This window comes from Hemitrygon akajei, chromosome 11 (assembly GCF_048418815.1).
Source record: "Hemitrygon akajei chromosome 11, sHemAka1.3, whole genome shotgun sequence".
NCBI classification, from domain to species: Eukaryota; Metazoa; Chordata; class Chondrichthyes; order Myliobatiformes; family Dasyatidae; genus Hemitrygon; species Hemitrygon akajei.
The window spans coordinates 84,279,238-84,285,710 of record NC_133134.1 but is presented as its reverse complement, the minus strand read 5'-3'; the positions used below and the strand labels follow the sequence as shown (position 1 = coordinate 84,285,710).

The 6,473-nt window shown below is 50.6% G+C and overlaps 1 pseudogene; it reads right to left on the bottom strand.

The window, feature by feature from the left end:
* Nucleotides 1-5,903: 5,903 nt before the first annotated feature.
* The window catches only part of LOC140736353 (cellular retinoic acid-binding protein 2-like), a 32,383-nt pseudogene continuing 31,813 nt past the window's right edge, over nucleotides 5,904-6,473 (bottom strand).

The window sequence follows — 6,473 nt, the reverse complement described above, 5'->3', positions numbered from 1 at the left end:
CAGACCCCCATACCCCCCCATCCATGTACCTAGTCCCATCGATATGTACCCAGACACAGACACCCATACCCCACCATTCATGTACCTAGTCCCATCGATCTGTACCCAGACACAGACCCCCATACCCCCCCATCCATGTACCTAGTCCCATCGATCTGTACCCAGACACAGACCCCCATACCCCCCACCATCCATATACCTAGTCCCATTGATCTGTACCCAGACACAGACCCCCATACCCCACCATTCATGTACCTAGTCCCATCGATCGTACCCGACACAGACCCCCATAACCCCTCCCATCCATGTACCTAGTCCCATCGATCTGTACCCGGACACAAACCCCCATAACCCCTCCCATCCTTGTACCTAGTCCCATCGATATGTACCCAGACACAGACCCCCATACCCCACCATTCATGTACCTAGTCCCATCGATCTGTACCCGGGCACAGACCCCCATACCCATCCCAATCCATGTACCTACTCCCATCGAACTGTACCCGGACTCAGACCCCTATACACCCCGCATCCATGTACCTACTCCCATCGATCTGTACCCGGACACAGACCCCCATACACCCCCCATCCATGTACCTAGTCCCATCGATCTGTACCCGGACACAGACCCCCATACTCCCCCATCCATGTACCTAGTCCCATCGATCTGTACCCGGACACAGACCCCCATAACCCCTCCCATCCATGTACCTAGTCCCATCGATCTGTACCCGGACACAGACCCCCATACCCCACCATCCATGTACCTAGTCCCATCGATCGTACCCGACACAGACCCCCATACCCCACCATTCATGTACCTAGTCCCATCGATCGTACCCGGACACAGACCCCCATACACCCCCCCATCCATGTACCTAGTCCCATCGATCGTACCCGACACTGACCCCCATACCCCACCATTCATGTACCTAGTCCCATCGATCGTACCCGACACAGACCCCCATACCCCACCATTCATGTACCTAGTCCCATCGATCGTACCCGACACAGACCCCCATACCCCACCATTCATGTACCTAGTCCCATCGATCGTACCCGGACACAGACCCCCATACCCCCCCATCCATGTACCTAGTCCCATCGATCGTACCCGACACAGACCCCCATACCCCACCATTCATGTACCTAGTCCCATCGATCGTACCCGACACAGACCCCCATACCCCACCATTCATGTACCTAGTCCCATCGATCGTACCCGGACACAGACCCCCATACCCCCCCATCCATGTACCTAGTCCCATCGATCGTACCCGACACAGACCCCCATACCCCCCCATCCATGTACCTAGTCTCATCGATCGTACCCGACACAGACCCCCATAACCTCCCATCCATGTACCTGGTCCCATCGATCTGTTCCCGGATACAGACCCCCATAACCCCTCCCATCCTTGTACCTAGTCCCATCGATATGTACCCGGACACAGACCCCCATACACCCCCCATCCATGTACCTAGTCCCATCGATCTGTACCCAGACACAGACCCCCATACTCCCCCATCCATGTACCTAGTCTCATCGATCGTACCCGACACAGACCCCTATAACCCCTCCCATCCATGTACCTGGTCCCATCGATCTGTACCCGGACACAGACCCCCATAACCCCTCCCATCCTTGTACCTAGTCCCATCGATATGTACCCGGACACAGACCCCCATACCCGACCATTCATGTACCTAGTCCCATCGATCTGTACCCAGACACAGACCCCCATACCCATCCTAATCCATGTACCTACTCCCATCGATCTGTACCCGGACACAGACCCCTATACACCCCCCATCCATGTACCTACTCCCATCGATCTGTACCCGGACACAGACCCCCATACCCCCTCATCCATGTACCTCGTCCCATCGATCTGTACCCGGACACAGACCCCCATATCCCCCATCCATTTACCTAGTCCCATCGATCTGTACCCGGACACAGACCCCCATACACCCCCATCCATCTACCTAGTCCCATCGATCGTACCCGGACACAGACCCCCATACACCCCCATCCATGTAACTAGTCCCATCGATCTGTACCCGGACACAGACCCCCATACCCCCCCATCCATGTACCTAGTCCCATCGATCTGTACCCAGACACAGACCCCCATCCATGTAACTAGTCCCATCGATCTGTACCCGGACACAGACCCCCATACCCCCCCATCCATGTACCTAGTCCCATCGATCTGTACCCAGACACAGACCCCCATACACCCCCATCCATGTAACTAGTCCCATCGATCTGAACCCGGACACAGACCCCCATAACCTCACCCCCCCCACCATCCATGTACCTCATCCCATCGATCTGTACCCGGACACAGACCCCCATACCCCCCATCCATGTACCTAGTAACATCGATTTGTACCCGGACACAGACCCGCATACCCCCCCATCCATGTAACTAGTCCCATCGATCTGAACCCGGACACAGAACCCCATACACCCCCCCATCCATGTACCTAGTCCCATCGATCTGTACCCAGACACAGACCCCCATACACCCCCATCCATGTACCTAGTCCCATGGATTTGTACCCGGACACAGACCCCCCAGGAGCTGCAGGAAGGTAGTCACCCCAAGCCTACAGGAGACAGATTAATGGGTGACTGTCGGGAGAGGGAAGGTCAGATAGTGGCGAGCGCCCCTGTGACTGTCCCCCTCAACCATAAGTAGTCCATTCTAAGTACTGTTAGGGGGTTGGAACCTACCTGGGGGCAGCCACAGCGGCCGTGCCTATGGCATTGAGTCTGGCCCTGGGGCTCAGAGGGGTTGGGAACGGAAGAGGAAGGCAGCAGTGATAGGGGACTCTATAGTAGGGGGACAGGTAGGTGATTCTGTGGGTGTAATAAAGAAACACAGATAGTAATTTGCCTCCCAGGTGCCAGGGTCCGCAATGTTTCTGAACACATCCACAATATCCTGAGAGGGGAGGGGGAGCACCCAGAGGTTGTGGTACATATCGGTACCAATGACATGGGAAGAAAAAGGGAGGAGGTCCTGAAATCAAAATACCGGGAGTTAGGAAGGAAGCTGAGAAGCAGGACCTGAAGGGTAGTAAACTCAGGATTGCTGCAGGTGTCACGTGACAGTGAGGGTAGGAATAGAATGAGGTTGCAGATAAATGTGCGGCTGAAGAATTGGAGCAGGGGGCAGGGATTCAGATTTCTGGATCATTGGGACCTCTTCTGGGGCAGGTGTAACTTGTACAAAAGGGATGGGTTGCACTTGAATCCAAGGTAGACCAATAATCTTGTGGGCAGGTTTACTAGAGCTGTTGGGAGTGGTTTGATCTAATATGACAGGGGGATGGGAACCAGTATGATAGAGCTGAAGACAGAGCTAGCACGTTTACAAGTAGATGATGGGTGTAACATGAATGTAAGGAAGGACAAGCCAATGATTGGGTACAACTGCAGACAGAGCAAAGAGTTAAATTGTACCTCAGAGGCAAAATTCAAAAGGGTGAAGGATGCAGGAATTCAAAAGGGTGAAAGTGCGTAGCATTTGGAATAAGGTGGACAAACCTAGAGATTGGTTGGTATGACGTGGGCATCACTGAGTCATGGCTGAAACAAGGCCATAGTTGGGAACTTAACATCAAAGGATATACTTTGTATTGAAAGGAGAGACAGGAAGATATAGGTGGTGGTGTGGCTCTGTTGGTAATTACATCTTCAAAAAGGTGACATAGGGTCAGAGAATGTCAAATCTTTGTGGGTGGAATTAAATTGCGAGGGTTAAAAAAAACATTATAGGAGTCATATATAGGCCTCCAAATAGCAGCCAAGATTGTGGGGTTGAGATTGCAAAGGGAGAGCTGGAAAAGGTAGGTAATAAGGGTAATGTCACATTGTAATGGGGGACGGATATGCAAGAGGTTGGTGAGTGGAATTTGCCTCAGAGGTGGCTTCTTAGAGCAGCTTGTGCTACTTAGGGAAAGGCTATCATAGAAGAAAGCCCTTAACCCGGGACGCTATTGTGACAGCGTTTTTTTAGCAGGCTTTCTTGATTTTACAAGGCCGAATTTCTAGCTTGACGCTCAACCCAGCACAGATGGAAAGCAAGGGAGCCGGCTAGATTCGAACTCAGGAGCCTTCGCTCCGAAGTCCAGCGCTGATGCCACTACGCCACCAGCCGGCTAAAAGGCTATCATAGATTGGGTCTAATAATCCAGATTTTATTAGGGAGGAACGCTTAGGAGGAAGTGATACTAGCAATGTGCCAGGTCCGTGAGTGTCAGGGAGCAGGAGTGAGTGCCATTGCTATTACAAAGGGAAAAGTGCTAGGCAAACTCAAAGGTATTAAGGTGGAGAAGTCACCTGGACCAGATGGAGTACATTCCAGAGTTTTGAGAGAGGTTGTTGAAGAGGTACCGGATGCATTGGGCATGATCTTTCAAGAATCACTTAATTCTGGCATGGTTCCAGAGGACTGGAAATTTGTAAATGTGACTCCTCTTTAAGAAGGAAGGAAGGCAAAAGAAAGGAAATGATAGGCCAGTTAGCCTGACCTCAGTGGTTGGAGTCCATTATTAGGGATGAGGTTTCGAGGTATGGAGACTAATGATAAAATAAGTCAAAGTCAGCATGGTTTTGGTAAAGGGAAATCTTGCCTGATAGAGTTCTTTGAGGAGATAACAGACAGGGTGAACAAACGAGGGGCAGTGGATGTCATTTACTTGGATTATCAGAAGGCATTTGATAAGGTGCCACACTTGAGGATGTTTAATGATAAAATCCTACGGCGTTACAGGAAAGATACTGGCGTGGATAGCGGAATGGGTGACAGGCTGGAGGCAGCGAGTGGGAATGAAACGGGCCTTTTCTGGTTGGCCGCCGGTGACTGGTGATGTTTCTCAGGGGTCAGTATTGGGACCGCTGCTTTTCACATTGTTTGTCAATGATTTAGATAATGGAATTGATGGCTTATGACAAAATTTGCAGATGATACAAAGATAGTTGGACGGTAGGTACCACTATGATTGCAGAAGGACTTAGACAAACTGGAATAATGGGCCAAAAAGTGCTAGATGGAATACAGTGTTGGGAAATGTATGATATATTTCGGTAAAAGGAACAACAGTGAAGAATTTTACTTAAGTGAGGAGAAGGTTCAAATATCAGAGGTGCAGAGGGACTTAGTCCTTGTGCAGGACTCCCTGCAGGTTAATGTACAGGTTGAGTCTGTGGTAAAGAAGGCAAATGCAATGTTTCAGTTATTTCAAGGGGAATCGAATATAAAAGCAAGGAGATAATGCTGAGGTTTATAAGACACTAGTCAGGCTGCACATAGAGTATTGTCAAACGTTTTGGGCCCCATATCTCAGAAAGGATGTGTTGCCACTGGAGAGAGTCCAGAGGAGATTCAAGAATGAAGGGGTTAACATATGAGGAGTGTTTGGCAGCTTTGGGCCTGTACTCGCTGGAATTTAGAAGAATGCGGGGGGAATCTCATTGAAACCTACCAAATGTTGAAAGGACAAGATAAGGTGGATGTGGAGAGGATGTTTCCTATGGTAGGGTGTCCACAACCTCAAAATTGAGGAGATGACCCTTTAGAATAGAGGAAAGGAGGAATTTTTTCAGCTAGAGAGTAGTAAATCTGTGGAATGCTCTGCACAGGTTGCAGTGGAGGCCAAGGCCATGGGTATATTTAAAGCGAAAATTGGTAGTTTCCCGATTGGTCAGGGCGTCAAATGTTATGGCGAGAAGGCAGGCGTAGGGGTTGAGTGGGATCCAGGGTCAACCATGGAGCAGACTTGATAGGCTGAATGGCCTAATTCTGCTCCTTTATCTTATGATTTTATGGTCTAACATACAAAGCTGCTCAGGTCATCTCAGCCTATGGAAAGAACAGTCAGACACGATGTTTGGAAGGAGGGAGCGGTGGACCCAGCTCCTGGTTTTATTGGGAATAACACGGACACGGACACGGAAATGCACAAGAACATGCGTTGTTGTGGTGTGGTGATGCATCGGTCGGGGCAGGTGCCGCCAAGAGCGGCAGGCGTCTGGGGCTCCTGACAAGGGGCTTCGTGCTGGGACGGTCTTTAGTGAATTGTTTCATCCGCAGGGGTCGGGGATCAGAGTGCTGATACTGGCTGCCAAACTGCTACCGGTGACTCCAGGTGGGGGCTGTTGTCCCCTGGCTAATCCGCCACCTTACTTCCGGACATAATGGCGAGTGCACACCACGTTATCGGCCGTCATTATCTGTGGGAGAGGAGGAGGAGTGAGTCAAACAGTAAAACTATCTGCCCCATCAGTGCCCTGTCTGTATCAACGGTGCTTTAACTCCTGGAAGTGACCATCACCAACAGCCTGCCCTGGTCCAACCACATTGATGTCTACTCTCAAGAAAGCTCACCAACATCTCTAGTTCATCAGGAAGCTAAATAAATTCGGCAAGTCTCCATCAACCATTACCAATTTTTACAGG